The sequence below is a fragment of the Geotrypetes seraphini genome, chromosome 10 (assembly GCF_902459505.1).
Source record: "Geotrypetes seraphini chromosome 10, aGeoSer1.1, whole genome shotgun sequence".
NCBI lineage: Eukaryota > Metazoa > Chordata > Amphibia > Gymnophiona > Dermophiidae > Geotrypetes > Geotrypetes seraphini.
Genome location: NC_047093.1, coordinates 55181480 through 55200317, shown reverse-complemented (window position 1 = coordinate 55200317; position 18838 = coordinate 55181480). Strand labels below are relative to the sequence as shown.

At 40.2% G+C, this 18838-nt stretch overlaps 1 protein-coding gene across 4 annotated transcripts in view; it reads left to right on the top strand.

Moving 5' to 3' along the window:
• Positions 1-15730: 15730 nt before the first annotated feature.
• The window catches only part of SETX (senataxin), a 156776-nt gene continuing 153668 nt past the window's right edge, over positions 15731-18838 (top strand). For 3 of the 4 annotated variants that reach the window (XM_033960296.1, XM_033960293.1, XM_033960294.1), the window contains exon 1: positions 15826-16015. The gene's annotated coding sequence lies outside the window, so the exon portion shown is untranslated. The other variant, XM_033960295.1, reaches the window with a different exon arrangement.

Below are 18838 nucleotides of genomic sequence, written 5' to 3'. Positions count from 1 at the left end.
AAAGTATTCAAAGTATCTTGTTCCCATTTCAAAGCCAATTGTGATTCTAAAGCCAAAATAATTTGTTCCAAATTGGAGAACTCTAATCTAACTGCCTCTTTTACAAAGCCACGCAGCAACGGCTGTGAAGCCCTTTAAATCTCTATGGGCTTCAGGGCCATTAGCACAGCAAAGCCACTAGCGCGGCTTTGTAAAAGAGGCTGTAAGGGCTCGTTTTACTAAGCTGCGCTAGCAGTTTTAGCACATGCTTAGTGCGCGCTGCAATGCCGCACACACTAGATGCTAATTCCACTATTGAGCTGGCGTTAGTTTTTACGCATAGTGCAGGGGGCAGCGCATGCTAAAAATGCTAGCACACCTTAGTAAAAGGAGCCCTAAATATTTTCCTAACATGCGCTCTTACAGTTGCCTTGAAAGTATCCCATATAGTCTCCAAAGAGATCTCTGAGGTATTGAATTGAAAATACTCATTCATTTTTATTTGAATTTATTTGAGTCTGCAAGCAGTGCATTATTAAACCTCCAAACAGGTCTATTAGAATCTTCTTCAGTGAACTGATATTCTATCCAAATTCCAGCATGATCCGATAAAATGATTGGATCTATGTTGACTTTTGTAACCTGTTGAATTAAATGATCTGAAACAAAAAAATAATCAATTCTTGGAAATGATTTATGAACTTGGGAACAAAATGTAAATTCTCGAGCTTTAAAATGAAAAATCTGCCATATATCCTTTAATCCACATGTATGTATAATATTATCCAGACCTAATGATTTTAATTGTCTACTCGGTTGTTTATCCATTATTGGATCAATGACAGCATTGAAGTCTCCAGCTATGATTGAATTAGTCATAGCCAGTGACAGAATTGTTTGTTGGAGTTTTTAAAAGAAATCCGCCTGATTAGATTAGGTGCGTAAATATTATGAAGCATCAGGGTATCTTTTCCTGAATTCATATTAACATCTCTAGAGCCATCTACCCATTGGATCAGCCCAAAAGTTATAAAACTTAGCAGAAATTTTCTTATTAATCAGGATTGCTACACCTGCTTTTTTTTCCTATTGCAGGAGCGAGAAAACAATGTTTTATCCACCCTCCTTCCAATTTGGCCACCTCCACTGCAGATAAATGGATTTCTTGTATAAAATAAATATCTGCTTGTTGTTTTTTCAGAAAGTTGAGAATCTTTTTCTTTTTGATGGGGTGATTGAGTCCGTATACATTTAATGAGTATAATATATATATTTTTTATTTGATTTATATACATAGATGAATAAAACATTATGTAACAGAAAAAGAGTTTAGCCATCAAATTATACAAAGAAAACCAAATCACAGGCCATAAGACCCTAAAGAGTTAACATTAACTCAAACTCTTATAATAGTATACAATGAAAGCAGTGCATGCAAATAGATCTCATGCATATTCATTGGGGAAATCCTGAAAACCCAACTGGATTGCGGCCCTCGAGGAGAGACTTTGACACCCCTGGCCTACATATAGGAGGGAGACAATTCACATCTTAGAGAGAATTATAATAATAAGATAATATGAAATATAAACCATACTTGTAGTGATACTTCATCAAATTATTAACTGGACCTTTTTCTACTTGGAGTCAATTAAGATTGCCCTACACTGAAGCACTATGCATTGGTATCCCTTTCCCTTCAAGAAAGAATTGCAACTGGGAGGGTTAAAAAAATACATAGGAATTCAGATCCAAAAGGATCATACATTTACAGGGATATCTGAGTTGAAATTTTGCTCCCAGTGAAATCACATGTTGCTTTAGTTCAAAGAACCTCCTTCTCCTGGTCTGAGTTGTTTATTAGATGTCTGGGAACATGGAAATCTTACTTCCTAAGAAGGTCACTTCTCTAAGTCTAAAAAAATAGTCTTAGGAGAGCAATGAGTATAATTTTAAAGCCATTTCCTTTTATATGCAGGTACTAAAAAATGGAAAACATCCTTTTTGCTGAAATTAAAACTAATCTTTCTACACACATCCAGAATCTGAAACTAAAAATCCCCTTATTCACTCCCCTATCCCTTCCCTGTAAATCAGACAAAAACTTGGGTGCACGCATAGACTAGCAATTACTATCTTCCCCCAAGCACTTTGAATTCTCCCCCAAAATTAATCTACATTTAATATTTACTAATAAATGAAAATTATAATTCCCAACTATACTTAACTACAAAATCATATAAATTGAGATTATTAATCCCTGGGATTTCAGCTAAACCATATGCATTACTTCCTATCTAGCTACTTAATCCGGAAAACAAAGTAGCGGAAATTTTTAATTTAATCCCTCTAGTATCTTAAACACAGTGAATTCATAAAATATTATTCTACTATGAGGTTAACAATATCACATTCTATATATATGATCTTTAACATTTTGTATAAAATGATTATACTATCAATTAATTAAAATAATAAATTATTCCCTTTAAAAAGTCAAAATCTCATAAACAATCTATTTATACCTCAAAGGTTATATATTTAAATACAAATATTAAGGTAAAATTAAAGCCTCAATAATTTATCATCTATTGAATAAGCAAACTGATATATCTATTCCTAAACCAGAAACCCCTCATAAGAAATAACCTCCATTTAGTATGATAAATATCTGTCATTGATAGTCAAAATCTAGCACTTAACTAGTGAATATATATTGGACTAGTACTAACAATATCAATATTGTCACCAAAATATTAATTATAGTAGAATCTCAATTAATTAAAAGCAATTAAAAACAATAAAAACAAAAAATAATTAGTAACCCATTAGTCCCTATACTCAGAATGAACAAATGCAATAAAATAATGAATAAGACCAATCTAAAATTAAATTATTACCTATTAATCCTTTAGAAGAGTATTGAAATTAACTATCAATTGCAATTCTCAGAACAGATAAATATTTAAACTACAATTGACAATAGATATTACCAGCATATAGTAAGAATCCAATAATTCCTTACATCAATCTTCTTAAAAATTAAACCTTTTGAGAACTAATCTGCAATAAAATTGTATTAATCCCTGACAATAATATTAAGTCAATTAATACAATCAAATTCACTAAACACACATAATAACAAAATAATTTATATGATGGATTATGCAGTTATAAGGTAGCCTTACATCTGGTTTGTATTATATATACTTACTAAAGGACAAACCATATACTTCCTTTTACATCATATTGCTTAGGAAAAAAATTTTCCACTGATATTATACACAATCACACCATAGCCATCCACACTTCCTCATTCTCTCCTTCTTTCGTATTTTACCACGCAACTATCTAGAAAAACATTAAACCTAAATAATTCCATAACTACTCACCCCTTCATACAGATTAGATAGAAATGCTATCTTAAAAGGACATTATACATTTAAACTTATATATCCTTATAGCCATAGAAGCCATAGCATTTATCAGCGTAACAGAATGTTACTCCATACTGCACGTCTTCCCCGATCCTCACAGTGTCTCACAGAAATGGTAAGCTTCAAAATGAGCCCTGTCCCCAGCCTTTCAAAGAAAGTCATTTTTGGTTGTTTCCGATGCTGACAATCTTGTTTCATGTCACACCTGATCCAGAAACTCTGCCATGACCTTTGATGTATAGGAAACTCAACAATTAAGTATTTCCCTTATTCAGATTTCATTAAATTAATCAGGTATTAAAGCTTTGACAATTTTTATACCCAGTCTCCATTTTGAGAGCTGGTCATCCAGCAGACAATCTTTATTAGTGGCTCAGCTTCCAGTGTTAAATATATAACTGACAGACATCTTGGCCCACCTAATTGAGCCATTTCAATATTCATTTAGAACATTCTAAACAGACATCGTTAATGGAAAGTTAGAATGTTAACTCCAACTTCACAAAATAAAGGTCCTCCCATGTAACTCTCATTAATCCAGTGTGTCCATTCAGTCTTCAGTATAAAAATCGCCATTTAAATAAGCAGCCATTATCATTCCCCCCAAAATTAAAAACATTTTCACCAGAGTCAGTAATAAAATAAAATATGATCTTCGAAGTTTATAAAGTCAAACCACATAAGAACATAAAGAATTGCCGCTGCCGGGATCAGACCAGTGGTCCATTGTGCCCAGCAGTCCGCTCACGTGGTGGCCCTTAGGTCAAAGACCAGTGCCCTGAGTCTAGCCTTACCTGCGTACATTCTGGTTCAGCAGGAACTTGTCTAACTTTATCTTGAATCCATGGAGGGTGTTTTCCCCTATAACAGCCTCCGGAAGAGTGTTCCAGTTTTCCACCACTCTCTGGGTGAAGAAGAATTTCCTTACGTTTGTACGGAATCTATCCCCCTTTAACTTTAGAGAGTGCCCTCTCATTCTCTCTACCTTGGAGAGGGTGAACAACCTGTCTTTATCTACTAAGTCTATTTCCTTCATTATCTTGAATGTTTCAATCATGTCCCCTCTCAGTCTCTTCTTTTCAAAGTTTATGACATTCCATCTAAAAATTGGTTCACATATTCTTGTAATTTTATTGTAACACTCATCACAGCTGGGTATAACAACCCGTATGTTGCTCCCATCTGCCTCAGCTGTGGGCGGAGTAGCAAAAATTGTTTCCTCACAGTTGCTGTGACCTTTGCAAAGTCAGGTCAGAATAAAATTCTTGACTCTTGCTATTTTAAGTTTATTTTTTCTTTAGCAGCCTTTAATATTTCCATGGCTTGTGGAAATCGAAGCATCTTAAAGATTAAGGGCTCCTTTTACTATTCTGCGATAGCATTTTTAGCACATGCAGGATTTTAGCATGTGCTAAACCTACGCTACATGGCTAGAACTAATGCCAGCTCAATGCTGGCGTTAAGGTCTAGCATGTGCGGCAATTCAGCTTGCACTAAAACCGCTATCACAGCTTAGTAAAAGGAGCCCTAAAGGTCTAGGGCCATTATGTCTGTTGTTTTTTTTCGTAATGGTATACAGTGGGCTCTTTCAAATTCTAATGGTTTTTTGAAATTCAGGGAGAGTATTTTTGATATAAAGTCCTCCAAAAACTTGATAGAGTCAGCACCCTCAGCTCCCTCTGGAAGACCTAATAGTCTGGTATTTTTCCTTCTGCCCCTGTTGTTAAGATCCTTTAGTTCTTTAGTCAGACGCATAATAATTTTATATTCTGACTGCATTGAATCGGGCTTGTCTCATTTTCAGTTACCTGGTGCTCTAAATTTTCCATACAAGCATTAAAGATTTGCAGCAGTTTTGAAAGATTTGTTACTTCTTCTTGAACTGTAGAGAGCTTGATAGAGTTATTTTTGAGCAGTTCCTTTATACTCTGTGACTCTACCATCAGCTGTTCCAGGATGTCTGAAGAATCCTTTGGCAGTGGCACCTTAGAGGGTGTAGGAGGATTAGGCTTAGATCTTTTAGCAGTGCCTGTTGCTGCAAATGCAGTTTCCAGCCTTGTTTTCCCCACTGACATAATAAAGAATTTCCAATTTTTTAGGGAAGAAACAGTACTCCAATTTACTGATAATTGAGCTGAAAGTGCCTCTAAGGGAAGAGCAAAGCAATTACGCGCCCATATTGCCTCGCAGCCAAGTTCTGGAATCAGAAAAAAAGATTTCTAAACGATATTGTAATAGAAATTGTGTGTGGTAAAACCTTTGATTAGAAGAACATTATTAAAGGGCACATGTCAGTGTAATTTTTTGGGCTTCCTGTGTTTATTAAGTTTGAGATATGAAGCCAGTAACTTCCCAGATTTATTTGCAGAAACACAGAATGTAAAGCATTGTTTAAAGTATATTATATAAATGTAGAAACATGATGGCAAATAAACACTAAATGGCCCATCCAGTCTGCCCATCCAAAGTAACCATTATCAGGAAAGCATGGGATAGGTATGTGGGATCTCTTAAAGAGAGGAAGAAATAACATAAGGATTCTTGGAATACCAGAAAATGCTGAAGGTAAAGATCCTAATCTCTTTTTTACAAGATCTGCTTTTACAAGTTACATTGGAGATGGAGAAAATGCAGAATCCCATCCAGGCCTATTAAGGATGCAAAATACCCAATGCCCTTTGTATTAAAATTTCTTGATATAATCTTGCAATCATCTAAAGCATATTCACAAGGGAAAAAAAATCATAACACTAGACCTGGCAAAAAACACAGCTAAAGCAAGGAAAAACGTCCTTGAAATGAGACCCCTTATAAAATCTATAGGAGAACAATATGTTACAAAAATGTTACAAAATTCTTTGACAGCCCAGAATCCTTATGAGTTTTTCTGGAAGAACAAACTGCTCCTATGACTCGAACAGTTTAATTCAAACAGTTGCTATTCTTGTGATTTATGCATATTTCTGACAGTTGGAGGTCGGTGTAGCTCTCATGCGCCATTCATGGCTTCTTGTGCTCCCATAAGGTATAGCTTACAGTTCTTAAAGTTCATTACCTTTCTTATTTCTATTATATATTATGAAGATAATGTGGATAATTTTCTTTCTGTTTTTATTTCATGATGTCTTTATATATAAGAACATATTTTAATCAATTCCAAGCATTTATCTCAAGATAGTTGAGCTTCATATTGTCTCTCTGAATGTCCAGGGACTTAACCATGTAATCAAATATAAAAAAAATACTTTTATATCTTAAAAACATCTCAAAGCGGACATATTTTTTTTACAAGTGACTCATATTAACAACCAGAAGCTTACTGGAAACTATTTTGGTCAATCTTATGCAGCACCCGATATTGGGAAATAATGGAGTAGTAACGCTTATTCAGAAAAATGTAAAATTTCAATGTACATTTCATTTCCTATGATCCTGAAGGTAGATGGTCTTGTGTGGATGGGACATTGATGAATAAAACTATAACCTTTTTAAATATATATGCACCAAAGATGGCTCCAAGTTCTTTAAAGATTTATTGTCCATAAATAACATTTCAGGGCTTATACTATAAATGGGCATCCCGACTGTAGGCAGCAGTAGGCGTCCTACCAGTGTCTGGCAGCCAATCAGGATGCATGTTTTTAGAAAAAAAATCCCCAAGACAGGATGCCTACACTGTAGGTGTTTGTCGCAGGTATATGGTGACAGGTAGGGACACCTAAGCTCACCCAAGGCAAGGTTTCACCAGGAAGTGGCCTTGGGTGAGTTTAAGTGGCCCTAAGCATCTCCTTAGGGTTGTGACAGATGCCTGAAATGTAGGCCAGCAAAATACTGGCTTACATTTCAAGGGAATCTCCAATCAGCTATGCCGGTAGGACTTCCCAAAGCCGAGTTTCGGAGAGTCCTGGCTGGCTAAGCTGATTGTGGAGGGGGGGGGAATCCCCTGACACCATCAGCTGAGCCAGTTGCAGTAGAGGAAACTCCCCCTCGATATGTACCCCTGAAATTTAATGCCCACTCCCTCTTGCCACCAGCCCTCTCTAATCACCGACCCGCCCTCAAATTGTAGCCCAGCAGGAGGGATGCCCACTCTTTCCTGCCACTGACCCTCCCGAATCCCTGACACCTCCCCAATTGTAGTCTGACAGGAGGGAGGCCCACTCTCTCTGTCGTTGGACCCTTCGATCCCTCAAACCTTCCCAATTTTAGCCTGGCAGGAGAGATGCTAACTCCCTCCTGCCAACACCCTCCCCAAACCCAATCGGAGTCTTAGGCCATGCTCATTGCATCGCAGGATGCACTGGGAAGGAGCCTCCCTCCAGCCGGACATTCTTCAAAAAGGTACGGGATTGGGGGGTTGGGTGGGCTTAGGGGTGTTAGGGGGGTATTGAGGGTTGGGATGTTAGGGGTTCAGGGAGGGTGTCAGCAGGAAGGAATGGGTATCCCTCCTGCCAGTCTTCTTTGGGGGGTTGGCAGCAGGAGGGAGCAGACATCCCTCCTGCCGATTTTGGGGGTACGTGTTGTGGGGTCCTCTGCCACAGCCAGCTCAGCTAATCATAGCAGGGGTATTTCCCCCCCACACACCAATCATATGAGCCAGTGGGATTCTCCAAAGCGTGATTTCGGGTAGTCCTGCTGGCTCAGCTGAAAAAGAATTCCTTTGCCGCGATCAACTGATGGCAAGAGATCCCTCAGCAAGGAACGGCAGCTGAACTCTGAGAACTTTCTTAGAGATCAGACTCCACAGGTGACCCTTGAGGGGAGGAATGCTGGCCTAGTGCCTAATCCTCAGTAACCCTGGTCCTGAGAGAGAGGTTGTAGAGGCTCAGCATTAAAGATATTTTTCATAGCAACCTGTGAACTACTAGGCTCACTTTAAATACTGTCTGACTACCACTAACCCTAAAGGCAGGCTCCGAGACAGGTCTCAGCAGGCAGGCTTGGAGGCAGTTTTCTGAGGCAGGGTTGAATGCAGTTCTCAGGGGCAGATTCCGCCAGCTAAAGTTCAATGGGGAGAGGGGTGAGACTGTGGCTCGCTTGTGCCTTCTTTTCTTCTTCTTGCAGAGGTCCCTTACTTGGCTCTGCTCCCAGCATCTCGCTGTCTCTCCTGTGGTGTGGGCTTCTGTGGCCAGGTTCTCCCCCTTTAAGCATCTCTCTCTCTCCTGCAGGTCTTTCCTCCAGTCCCTCTTCCAACTAGGCTCTCCCACTTCTGCTATCCCCTATGTCTCATCTCTTCTGGCAGGCTCCCTGCAACTGGTGGGTCTTTCAGCAGTTCCCATCCTCCTGTAGCCTGCAGCTCTGCTCTGACCCTGGCTTGTCTGAATTTCTTCTTCTATCCAGTCAGCCTGCTTCTTCCTCACTCTTGCAGCATGACTTCACTCTCCTCCACACCCGACCTTCATTTTCCTCTTCCCAGCCATCCTCGGGGTTCTTCTCCTTCTTGGCACCCAATTGGTGCAAGGTTTGTTGCCAGGCAGGAGCACTACAATTTTTTTTGTGCCACTCTTCTGGATTGGTTGCTGCTGTCTGGGGCTTTCCGACTGGCTCTTCCCCCTCTGCACTGACTCTCCTGGCTAGGGTTACCAAACGTCCGGATTTCCACGGACATGTCCTCCTTTTCAAAACCTGGCACTTTTTCCAGGTGTTGAAAAGCTTCCCGTCAAAATCGCATCAGGAAGGGGCATCCGTGCATGCAACACGGTGATGTCACATCTGGAAGCAGGGCTAGGGGTATGGCTATGGGTCCAGATTTTCCTTTGGGAAAATCTGGTACCCCTATTCCTGGCGCTCCCTGCCTTGTGATTGGGCAGCTACTACTACTATCATTATTTCTATAGCACTACCAGACGCACGCTGCGCTGCACAGAGTCACAAAGAAGAAGAAAACAGTCCCTGATTAAAAGAGCTTACAATCTAAACAGCCAAGACAGACAAATAGGATGTCATAGATACAGTTAAGGGGAACGGTTAATCAGCTGGCTGGGTTGGAGGGCAGAGGAGTAGGGTTAAGGATTGAACGCTATATCAAAAAGGTGGGTTTTCAGTCTACTTTTAAACTCAGGAAGGGAAGGGGATAGACGGACAATCTCGGGTAATTTATTCCAGGCATAGGGGGCAGATAGATGAAAGGAACGAAGTCTGGAATTGGCAGTGGAGGAGAAGGGTACAGCTAAGAGCGGCTTATCTGAGGAACGGAGTTCTCTGGGAGGTGCATAAGAAGAGAGAAGTGAAGAGAAATATTGAGGGGCAGCAGAATGAACCCACTTGTAGGTCAGCAATAAGATCTTTCTGACGGCCCACCTCATTTATTTATTTAATTCGATTTCTATCCTGTCCTCTCAGTAGTTCAGAACAGGTTACAAGCAAACATTCACAGTGGGATACATTTGGACAGTACAAAGACTATGCACCAACTTAAGTATAGGTTAAGAATGGAGAAGTGACTGCAGGATGAAGGGGGAATTTTAGGGGGCGGTGGGGGTTGATTGCAGTTGGAATTTTAGTTGAAGAGGAGGGTCTTTACAGCTTTCCGAAAGGTCATCAATGAGTTCTGTAATCTGATTTGTGTGGGGAGTTGGTTCCAGAGTTGGGGATGAAGTGGCTGTAGGAGCGTTTGCAGGCAGTTTTGGACAGGAGAGACCTTCCTGGGGGATGCACAGACATTTCTCTGTTTCAGAGCAGAGGAGGCGGATGGAGGAGGCTCCTGGTTGGCCAAGCACTCTCAGCTGCCGGCTGCCACGAGTCAGCCGTCTGCGAGAGAGATGACTGCCCCATTTACAGTAACAGGAGGAAAAATTTCTAGGAAAACTTTCTCATTTCAACAAAATAAGCAAAGGTTATGGCAGTAGGTTAGTTTTCCTATTTGAAAAGTTAGGATGATTGTCAGTTACTATTTCAGTGTTTGTTTTAGGAAACACAATGAAAACAGAAAGCATGCAAACACAGTACTGATTAAATTAAGACAGTTATATTTCTGTAGCTGTGTTAGATGTACACAGTAATGCTGCCCAATTTGCCAATTCGAATCAATTCACTGATTCGTTTTTCCCAAGAATCAAGCTCACTCATTCAGTAACCAATGAGATCTGACATACCTCTGGGCCTCCTAAACCAGCAGCAGTGGCAGTGGATGTCAAGCAGAGGCAGCACTCTGAATAGGTTGCTTGTGGCCTGCCCCGCTATGGCCTTCCCTCTGCTGCATCACTGATGACGCAGTCGAGGGAAGCCCTGGCAGGGCAGGCTGCAAACTGCCTGTTCACAGACAGACATTCACCACTGCTGCTTCTTTAGGAAGCCTGACGATGTCATTGTGGGGGGAGGGGGTTGGGTCGGTTGGGAAATGCTTCACAGGGGGATGGAAAGCTGCTGCAAAGGGGGATGAGAGGAAGGGATGGAAAGCTCCTGCATAGGGGTGAGAGAGAAGAAAGGAAGAATTGTTGGACATGTGTTGGAGGAGAGGAAGGGAGATATGCAACAGAGGCAGAAAGGGGTAAGAGAGAAAAATTCTTCATATGATGGAAGGGAGGGAGACATGCATAGAGAAGAGAGAGGGAGAAATTTTGAACACAGAGTTGAGGGCAGGGAGAGATGATGCATGGGGAGAGAGAAAAAAAACGATGCACATGATAATGGAGGGAAGGGAGAGATGCTGAATGGAGAATAGAGAAGTTTGACCAAGGGCACAAGGCAGAGAGAGAGAGAAGAGTGTTTTGCCCCCACTTTATATGGACATTTGTTCAGTTTTTTTATATAAGAACAAGTTTAAGTGTTTGTGTTAAGATGTATGAGTAAGGTGAGCTCTGTGGACTTAATTTCCCAGAGGGCCTAGCTTCTCCGAGAGAGTTAGGCTGCATTCAAAGAGCTGAAGCCCCGTCCTTCTTCTCCAGTGTGAGAGAGAACTGTTCCCATATTTGAGATCGCATGGCTGGATAAGAACCCGAGTTAGCATTATTCTCCCACCAGGTTTTTCATCCTGTATTTCTAACAATCTAACACAGCATGGATTCTCTAAGTCTGAAGAACAATGTTATTTTCACAAGGTGTGGACACACTCCTAGCTTGAATAGGAAAGCTGGTAGGGTGAGAAAATTCTGTGAAAGTTGAACTGCCTTGAAGTCATCAATTGTGAGTGTTTATTCTTTATTTCATGCTATTAAAGAAAGTTGCTCAACAAATACAGAGCATGGCTGGTAATGCTAAAATTACAGAAATAAGGATTGGCTGAATAGGAGCCTCTTACAGTTACCAATAACTCAGAGTGAGTGCAATAGTGCTTGACAACCTCAAAGGAGTCCTTGCTTTCAGCACAAAAACCTGAGAAAATTCATGGCCAATACTGTACAGTGAGTTGTAGCTGTATAGTGAGATTCAGTCAGCACAGAAAGAGATGGTAGACAGTGGGAAAGAGATGTTGGATTGTAGGAATGAGGCTTCACATAAGGCTCAGAGTGGGATGAGGCAACCCTAATGGATGGCCTCTCACCCTTTTATTGAGTATCTGAACTCCCTTAATTACTTAGCTAATGCTTTGCAAGGTTACAATTTCATCATGCATTTACAGTGAGGATTATAACAAGGTAAGTCACAATGTTTACATATCTCATGTGATTCTCAAAGCTACTATCTCACGTGACATCTGAATACATCATAACAGTTACAGTAAAGTGATTCCCTTATGTATACTTTTAATATGTCTATAATCTTACTATAGCATGTGACAGTCCAAAGGTTATAATGCATGCTCCTTAAGCACCTCGTGATTAGCCTTAAATTCAGGGCCTGCTTTTGCACATAGGCAAAGTCTGATTGTTGCCCATATCAGAAACAGTTAAACAAGATAAGGAATAAAATAAGGGTAGACTTGGGTCAGGTTAATATATGACAAAGATCTTGTGACAAAAAGGGAGGGGGGAATGCCTCAGCATTCTGTCACAATGTGCTAAACATTTTCCTTGCTTTGTCTACGTAGTAGAAGGGGAGAGGGAATGAGAAAGGATCCATACTTCTTTCACAAGGCCTCGGATCAAAACACAAGGCCCTAGATCAGTGTGCTGACCTGGCCCATGTGCTGACCTTGCCCTGGTTCAGAACTGCATCCCTTCATTGGATATGGCAGTGTAAGGGAAGGTACAGAGATGGAAAATGGAAGGTGAGCAAGGAGAAAGAAGAAAATGTAAAATGGGCAGGAGACCCTGGTGAGCGAGTAAATGGAAGACAAACAGAAACCAGAGCCTGGGACCAACATTTGAATAATTTGGCCAGACAACAAAAGTTAGAAAAAATAATGTTATTTTCTGTTTTATGATTACAAAATGTCAGATTTGAAATATGTATCCTCCAGAGCTGGTGTTAGCGAGCATGAGCTAGGATCTAACAGAGACTGGAAAAGTCTTTTTTGTTTACACAACAGCGCCAGTGAGGGGTTGGAAAGGGCAGGCGTGGGGTGGGTGAAAAGGCTATAAAATAAACCCAAAACGAACAATACATAGAAATTTTCAACACCTTTTTAAACCCGAATGGTGCTCAGAATCCACAAGTGGATAGGAAAAAGCTTTAGCATGGGGAATAAACCCCTAAGGCATTTTCACGGAATCTATCATTGCACCACCGATTTTGGTAGAAAGGTGAATAAAATGTCTCTAAAAAACCGGTGTAATAATTATTATATATCCATAAAGTGAAAAAATATCCAATACGTAAAAACTTCAAAACTGGTGAACTTAATTACAGAGGAAAAAACCTTTCATTTCATTTCTGTACCAGGATTTACAAACTGGATTTACAAACTGAATCTTTCACACAGCGTTACAGGTTCTCTGAAGAAGCCTTCTAAGCCTATCTCGGCGAAACGCGTCAGAACCTGTCAAGATCATCGCTGCATGGACATTTAAGATAAGTTTAATTAAGTTCACCAGTTTTGAAGTTTTTACGTATTGGATATTTTTTCACTTTATGGATATATAATAATTATTACACCGGTTTTTTAGAGACATTTTATTCACCTTTCTACCAAAATCGGTGGTGCAATGATAGATTCCGTGAAAATGCCTTAGGGGTTTATTCCCCATGCTAAAGCTTTTTCCTATCCACTTGTGGATTCTGAGCACCATTCGGGTTTAAAAAGGTGTTGAAAATTTCTATGTATTGTTCCCTTTACGTTTTTTGTGATTATTACCTTTTGGAACAATAATTTGTTTACTCTACACCCAGTTGTTGTGCTTTGGGTATAAAATAAACCCACCAGGATCTTTGAAATAAACACCTGATTGGGCAGGAAAATCAAACTGAATTGAAAAATTGATTCATTAGGCTGCATTAAAAATTTTTTCTCTGAATCGGGTAGCACTAGTACATAGCCCTGTCAGATTAGAAAAATCGGCTCCTTCATTTGTGTTAATTCTGCCTGGCTGGAACCCCTAGGCATATCAACTCCATCAGAGCCATGGCATTTCATTTTGATATAGGGTGGTGTACTAAAAGTCATATTAGGCTTCAAGAAAAACTTCTTTGTAGGTTGACATTAGGCTATGAAGGAACAAGAATGGAGGGCAGGGATATACTGGAAATTGAGGAATCATGTGGGAGAGAGTGAGGGTGGCAAGGAGATGAATGACAGGAAGATAGTAAGTAGAGAGGCGTAGATGAATGATATAATGGAATAGGAGGCTACAGAAGGCATGATGGGAAATGGGAGAGCTAGAGCATGAGAAAGGGAGAAGGAAAGTTGGTGTCTGAAAAGTAAAAAGGACAAGGGTGAAATTTGAGTAGATGGAGAGGTAGAAAAGTAAAAAAAAGGCAGGAAGAGCTAAAAAGGAAAGATTAGTATATCAAAGACAAGAGTAGTGATGGAATGAAACAAGACAGGAGAGAGGAGAAAAGACATATGGACAGCAACCACTGGAAAGGGAATTATTAGAAGACAGAGGAGAGCAAAAGAGACAAAAATGGGCTCAATGTGATGGAAAAATAAAATGTGCAGACAACATAGATAGAAAAAAGTGTTTTATTTTAAATGTATTACCTGGAATACGTTAGCTTTGGGATATGTATGTCACAGATCTTTGTATTGTGTCCAGTGGCTTACCAGACAGCTAATGGGGGAGTGAAGGTTGGCAGTGGTCATAAGCCTAAAGTGGGCGAACACTAAATTTTCTTCCTGCCATGCCCTATGCCTCCTACCCAAATGCAAAATATAAATACCTAACTTGGTGGGCTTCCCAAAGCCCTACCAGTTGAAGAACTCTTCCTCTAGTCTGGTGGCCAGAACTCTTCAAGCTCTGCAACTGATGGCAGCTGAGACACTGCTGCTAGTTGCAGAGCTTGGAAATTTGTGGCTGTCAGACCAGAGGAGGTGGTCTTCAATTGGCAGGGCTTTGGAATCCCAACCAGCCACAGCAAGGGAGGTGGCTAATTTTTGGTGGACATGGGATCCCTGGGTGAAGCTTGGGAGTTCCAGTACAGCATGAGTTGCATCTAAGTGACTGTTTCTTACTAAGGCATGATTTTGAACATGAACATTTTGATCTGTGACTGTTGTTATTATTAGGAGTGTCCTACCCTTTGATAATTAAGCCTCCCAATACCAGCTCATTTGTATGAGGGTGCATGGCTTATGGAAGAAATCTTTTTCAATGGAGTGGAGTTTGTTTTTTTAACCAATAAAGTGTTAACTGATGTTATCTTCCACTTCTTTTAATTTGTTAATATCTGTTCACGTATCTGGTTATTGTTGGTGGGTAGCCTATATGGGTAGCTCTCTAGATTGCTTGATAGAGTATGTTTGTATAGAGTAGTTGAAATCACCTTTTATACTGTTGCCCAATTTGCCAGCTTTCCTAAACTCTGAAAACATTTCTACATCTGTCTGCTCATTCTGTCCTGGGGGACTGTAGTATAACCCTACCTGTATATTCCTTCATTTCGCACATGGAATTTCTATCCATATAGATTCCACATTGCTATCTGTGTCATGCTGAATGTTTTTGATTCAATTCCCTAACATATAGCACGACCCCTCCTCCAATTCTATCTACTTTATCATTGTAATATCATTTGTACCCCGGTAAAACACTGTCCCATTGATTGTCCTCCTTCCATCAGGTCTCAGATTAATTTAAAGGTCTTTCTGTGTTTTGTGTGTAAAGAAGTAATTCTATTGTATGGTAGTAATGGGAGGTAAGGGGCCCGGAAGACGCCTTAATTTCTGTCCTGGGCCCAAGCATGTCTAAAACCGTCCCTGGCAACATGCATGCGCTAGTTACAGATCAGGTGACTTCTGATATTGCTAGCCCGTGCACGTGTCAGTGTGAGCCTAGCTGCACCAGCCGAGGTAAACAGCAAGAGCCGCTACGGTGAATATATGAAGGGAATAGGAGGCGGTACTCGGACACCTTGGAGGACCTAGGTACGTAGTAGTTGAGCATTGCACTGAGAGCCTCCTACTTCGCACGTGAACGCCACAGCAACTGCTTCCTCCTGCTTCACTCCGACGCAACTTCCTGTTTCCGGCAAAGCAGGACGCAACCGAGGGAGAGGGATTATGCCGGAGGGGATGGTCACCGAAGAAGGACACTTGGAGCATTGGTGGTGGGCGATTTCAGGTATCCGTTTGAGCGTAGAAGGATTCTCAGGGAGAGGTGCTGCAACGCGGACCGGGAGACATGTTAAAACAGGGGCGCGGGTGAGATGTCAGACCACGGGGAGGGGAGACCGGTGTGAAGAGGGGCACGCTGCATGAGATATTGTGAGGGCAGCTGAATGCGTGTGACTTGGTATCTCTGGTCAAATAGATGTCCTGTGACGTCTACACACACACTTCAAGCCACTGTGTGGAGAGTATTTCCAGCTACAAATACCTCCATCCTGTCTGTCCCTTCAGGAGTTCCAAAGAAAAGCAAATATTTTATGCTGCTTTTTATTTGCAAAGCAATTGCACACCTAAATCATTCTCGATTTATGCTATGGACACTGTGAAAGGTCTAACTCTTTGGATGAACTCCAGGAGCTCGGATTCCTGTATTTTCCTACCAACTTGAAATTGGGTCCTAGAGGGAAACGTAGGAAGATCAATGTGGAATCCCCCCCAATTATATACGGTATTTATTGTAATATTTTTAAGATTTGAAAACTTTAACATAAGTTTTTACCAACACTAGCATTGTGAATTCATAGCAATTGGTTATACTGTCACTATTAATTTACCTGAGTTTACACATACTTAATTTCTTTTAGATGTGAGGCAAAGTATATTAAAACAGGGGGAAACATGAGGACATCAATCCCATGAATTAGGGATATAAAAAACTGCATAGAAGAGATGCAAAGAACTGCTGCACCACCAAGGGATATAGAGTAAAATCATTTGAATATAAAGGCTGTAATAATCTGTGCACATTAAAAAAAAAAAAAATGAAATTGCAAAATATAAACTGCCACAGAATCGCAAACAGTATGACAAATAGCATAAAATATGTTCAAATCAGTATAGCAAGTTAAAAAAAAATTATGCATACCCTTTTAAAAGTAATATAAAGTGATGTGGGCAGCCACAGAGACATGGACAGTATAGGCGCCTACTATTGTCCAATTAATTTTATTTGTTTTCCCAATTATGAGCTTCTTAAAGCTCATAATTGAAGTCAATTTACTAATTAAGATAGGTGCCTAACTTGAGATGCCCTTCATAGAATTTACCCCAAAGTGTATTTGCTATTGTCTGTCTTATCCATATGGGCTCAAGCATTTGGCTACTTTAGGTTTTACTCAGGTTTTTTTTAACACATGAACTATTCTTTAACCACATCTATCTTCTTAGGAATGATTCTACAAAAGATAGGTACCTAACAGTAAAGTAGATGTGTTTCGGGGAGGAGAGTGACCTAAGCACCGCTAGGCACAATTCTGTAAAGGACTTGGGCACCTATAATGTAGGCCTTTAAAACCCTGGCCTACATTATAGGCACCTGAGATTAAGTTAGGCTCCACTAAGTGCAATACTGTAATGGGTGCCTAAGAGTGAAAGACAAGCAATAGGCTTCTAACTTTAGGCGCCAATTACAGAATCTGGTTCTTTGTTACTGTTAACAAATCCATTCTACTAAATGGATATAATATGGAATGCTACACTTACTACTATTAATTATTTCTAGAATTCTACCAGACGTATGAATCGCTGTACAGTCACATAGGAGACAGTCCCTCCTTGTGTGAGCTTACAGTCTAAACAAGACAGGCAAACAGGATGCCAGGGTACTTTTACTAATGGATCTTTTTACTGAGCTGTGCTGCTGAGTTGCCCATTCTATTCCTATGGGCGGCTCGACATTTGGCATGAAAAGAACCCGTTAGTCCCTTAGAGGGATAAAAAATAAGGTTACATTATTTAAAAAAACACCCATACAACGAGTCCAAATACTAAAAACTAAAACAAACAGAAGAAATGTAAAAGAAGGTGGGTAGGAGCCATTTATTAAGTATGCACGTATCCACAGAAAAACAGGCATGGGGCCAATTATTAGTTTATAAAAGAAACTTTTTAAAAGAAGAAGGTTTTAAGAAAAGGGAGGGGGAACAAGAAGTGAAGTACTTCGAGCAAAAACCCAAACAAACCCCTGTCTCACTGCTAGTGCTGCAAAAGTGTGGGAAATCAATGAACACTGTGCCAGTTTCAAACTGCTTGAAAAAGCTTATACTGTAGACAGAACTTAAAACTACCTTTTGTACCTTCAGTCGAACTGTCATCTTATTTACTAATCTTTTATCATTCATTTAAACGTCAACATAAATATCTATAAAAACATAAACAGTGAATGTATTGCTATGAATTCACAATGCTGGTGTTTCTCTAATGGTTTTTATTATTACCTTATCTAACTCTCCTTTTTTATTTTTTTGCTATTCCTTGAAAATATACAGTTTTTTAGCGCCTTGTGGGTTTTATTGGATGCAGACTTTGCTCTTGGCATCTTTTGACATAATAAATCTGACATAGAAACATAGAATATATGAATATGACGGCAGAAAAGGGCTGTAGCCCATCAAGTCTGCCCATGCTAATGACCCACCCCCAGACTTCACCCGGCTAGAGATCCCACATACATATCCCATTTCTTTTTGAAATCGAGCACGCTGCTGGCGTTAATCACCTGCAATGGAAGTTCATTCCAATGATCGACTACCCTTTCGGTGAAGAAATACTTCCTAGTGTCGCCATGAAATTGCCCACCTTTGATTTTCAGCGGATGACCTCTTGTGGTTGAAGGTCCTTTAAGAAAGAAGATATCGTCTTCCACCTCGATGCGGCCCGTGATATATTTAAAAGTCTCAATCATGTCCCCCCTCTCTCTACGTTCCTCTAGCGAGTATAGTTGCAGTTTATTCAGTCTTTCCTCATATGGGAGGTTCTTGAGTCCCGAGACCATCCT